Source organism: Belonocnema kinseyi, chromosome 3 (assembly GCF_010883055.1).
Source record: "Belonocnema kinseyi isolate 2016_QV_RU_SX_M_011 chromosome 3, B_treatae_v1, whole genome shotgun sequence".
Lineage (NCBI taxonomy): Eukaryota > Metazoa > Arthropoda > Insecta > Hymenoptera > Cynipidae > Belonocnema > Belonocnema kinseyi.
In genome coordinates, this window is record NC_046659.1 from 80,044,904 (window position 1) to 80,049,214 (window position 4,311).

The following is a 4,311-nucleotide window of genomic DNA, read 5'->3' on the forward strand; positions in this document are numbered from 1 at the left end:
AATAATTTTTTAATCTAACTCCTAAAGGTATTAAACAATTTGAATAAAAGTTTTTTTTAGGAATTGAGAAGCAATTTTGAAGAAAGGGAAAGTTTCACGAAATCAAAATTAAGAGACAAACTTGAAATATTTAAGCTTTCAAACTCTATAGTGGTTATAAGAAATTAAACATTTTTATTTTCTACTCAATCAACGAAATTTTTCATTTCAATTTACATTTTTTGCAGCGTTTAAAATTTTATGGAAAAGTAGTCGTCAAACTAGAGAATTTTTATAATTCCTAATTTAAAGATTTACGAAATTGAGTATTTTCTAAATTTGATCACTTTTAAAAGGTTTATGTGATTATCAGTCGAAAGTAAAGCGTTAACGTTACCATTACTTTTCTTTAAAATAATTCGTTAACGTTAAGGTTACTGAAAAAATAAACACACTGCCTTGCTGTTACTTTTTTTTAAATACATTTTTAGTACGTTCTTTTAAACTCCCAATAGCTTTATACATGCTATACCGAACAATAATCGAAACAGTGCATGTAATTTAAATAAAATATCATATACTGAATATAATATCCCATGTAAGAACCCAATTATGGGATTTAAACCATTTTGTTCTATAAGGGAAAAAGTGACAGGGAATTTTTGTGCGTATTTTTTTCCACTGCAAAAACGCAGAATCAAACCAGAAAAAATATTTTGATTTAAATTATTATTATTTTATGAAAACAACTAGAATGGACCATTAATTTTATATTGCGTATTTGCTTATTTAATTTAAAAAGTTCAAATGTCTGTTCGCTTATTTCTTTAGTTAGTATTGACCGTATAGAAATTTCCCTAATAGTCCCTAATAATATTGGGGCTTTGTTAGGGGCCCCAACAACTTACCTTTATTAGGGTTGCCCTCATCAGGACCTATTATGGTCCGAATATGGCAACCTTTTTAATTGAGATGGCTTCCATAATCAGCCTACTATTGTGGCCCTGGACGGAATCGCTTTAGATCCTAAATAATTTACATGATCAAAAAAATTTTTTTTAATTCGAAAAAAAGATAATTGAAAAATCTGACATGCTAACATTTCACGCGGAAAATTAGAGGTATGAAATGCTCGATTTATGCCGGAACTGAACTCATTCGTTCTAACTGTGCACGCTACGTAACACTACGTAATACGAACTTTTAGACCATTTTTTGAAAATTTTGGACTATTTTTGGAAATCGATGAAAATTTTAGTGAATTATTGTTTTTGTGTTAAATTGATAGCGGTAAGTACTCAGATTAAAATAAACCTTTTAGCAGATTAGCAAAAAAAGAACGTTGTGAATGACGTTTATAGGTTAGGTCATTGTGTCACGCGCATGCCACAAGTGAGAAAATAATAATGTTTATATATAATCATATGAATTGTATATTATTTGTGAGAATTATCTAAAAGTATTTTATTCAACTATTTTCATGAAGAGAAAAGAGAACCAATTAGTAATTTCTTTTGATAGATAAATTGTATTTTTTATCACTATCAACTTTGCAGATACCTGAACTATCAATTTCATGGAATAGTGCATCTAAATTCAAAAATCTGGACCTAACCTACAAATAAATATGTCACTTTACAATAATATCGGACATATTTTGTCAATGAAAAGAATAAGAACGGCATTTACTTGCACAAAAGGCACTATCGGGACCCTGAAGAGGGTCCCTAACATTAATTGGGAAATAATAATGATTCTTGTAACGGACCTCAACAAATTTCATTTGACGGCCCCTAACAATTTTACGGAACCAAACTAATACGACCCCTAACAATTTGCCCCATGCGGACCCTAATAAAAATAGGAAAACCCCATCAGGCCCTCAAGAATACCCCATTAAGATTTCTACACGGGGAAGTGTTTTAATATGAATAATTCAAACTCGAAGCTTTCACAATTAAAATTTCAGGACAATGACATTGGCATTTTTAACTTAACAAAATGATGAGGCCATCATAAAATCAAATGTTTACATCCTGTAATTAAGGATCCAACATCCTAAATTTTATAATAAATTGGAAAGATTTATATTTGAGATCCTCAAGGCACCAGCAATTGTATAAAAATAAATTGAACATAAAACAAAGGTCAATATTAAAGAAAAAACATGAAAATAAATGTAAACATCGAAAAAAAACATTTAATATAATTACAAACAAATTGAGAAAAACCATCTCCTCTTTTTGTACACCGTTTATTTTTAACATTTACAATCAACATCTCGGTCATTTATGCAATTATACACGTATAATATATGTATATGTATATATTTTTATCGTATGGTACAATACTGAATAACGTATCTTATTACAAGTACTTCTCCAGGGTAAGTCGAGCCTTTATACATGATCGATGATAAACAATGTTAAAACACTTTCTATATAAGTAGACACCTCGACTTTGAGGCATAACGTTTAGGTGCGTTTAGGTACACAACTGGATTGTATTTTTTTTTATTTTATATATATGTATATATTTTTTTCAAGTGTAAGCACGATCTCGCCCTGATGATTTTGAGTGAAGATTCAAGGTTCCTTCACTCTAGTCAATCCTATTCGGCGTGTATATCCTTTCACTTTCGTTTTTATACAACCTTTTCGTTATTGAACCCGTAACCTTCCGCTAAAAAATTTAATTCAAGGGATCTCTTTGTCTCGCCGTCTTTTGCGAAGTGTATCTTCTATGATACATAGATACATCTTTGTCTCGAAATTTTCTTACATCCTTCGACTTTCTCTTTTATTTTCATTGTCTTCTCTCTCATTCTGTCTCACTCACACAATCGCTCTCACTCTCATTTCGTAATTGGTAGTAATCCTAGAGCATACTTTTTGATATGTATAGGTTCCTTGATACATCGTTATTATATTATGAGTTAATTGATATGTAGGTGACAAGGCGTACGTCTTAAGGTCGCCCCCCTCTCTCTCTCTCTCTCTCCCTCTCTTTCTCTCGATGTCTCGTTCACTCTTTCCTTCACATACCCCTGCATTTTGATTGACTTTTTCGTCTTCAACAGTGGATTTAATCAAGATAATATAAATTCCGATTAAGAAAATTAAAATTATAATTCCAAGGCTGCCGATCCTATAGAAACTATACACATCAAGATTTGAAAATTCCAACTATGAAAAACGTTAAACTTGAAACGGTTCAAGAATTTAAACGCCTTCCTTAGGACCACTCAGAAAAGGATTTGCTTTTTACATAAAATTTCCAAACTGGCAGGATTGAAGAAGTAAACGCCCTTTAAAATTTTAATTGGTCCCACCAAACTTGCACCACTTGTTTGCCAAAAGAAGATAATACTCAAAATAGAGCCATTACAATATTTAGGACTTTCCAGTCTGTCCTTTCTAATACCCCCAGGGTCCATATCAGACACGTCGTATGAATTTTTATCTCATTATTTCCAGGTGAAAGTATCCTACTCAATAACAACGACATCAACGGGAAACCGGAAGGCTCTTCTCTATGACTTAGCCATTACATGCTCTTCTAACTGTGCCTAAAGTACCAACCGCAATTTTCCTCGTCGCATTGAAGCGCAGCAAAGGACGGAACCTTTGCCGAAATTACTTCCGTACCTTCGTTTATGCTACCTTAAATTTCAATCAATTCAACACAGGCACATATAAATCTTAATTATTTATTCCAAATTATCTCATAAAAAGACGTTCGGTGGGACCACATCCTACCCTTTGAATGATTACATTAATCTTAAATGACTCGATGTATTCAACCTAGGAGAATTCCCATGACAATTTTCAAGAAACCTACCAAAATTTCACGAGTTTCAATATTCTGGAATTAGAGTTTAGTAGAGTTGAATACTTTCAAAAAAATTCAGTTTAAAACCCGTAAAATTTCCATAGACTCTAACAATCAAATAAAGTCCATCTAATTCTTATATTGATCTATATAATACTTTCACTTGTATTTCGAGTTTTTAACGTATTAGTCACGCTTTGTGTTTTTGTAACGTAAAGCAGCTCCTAATTATTAATCATTACCGCGGAAAACATATATTCTACTACGACTAGAGCAGCGATGATAAATACAATATACATGCGATATGTATGCATATTATGTATAAATGTATATAATAACTGTACAGTATCAACGGTACCGGTGATCATGGTAATAAATAACAACAGTTTAGCGATCATTACGAATGCGAAATAAATGGCGGTAACTTATAATAGTATTGCACCCTCTAACATTGTACGTCGTTCTTTAAGTCTTCTCATGGATATGTATTATGGTAAGTGT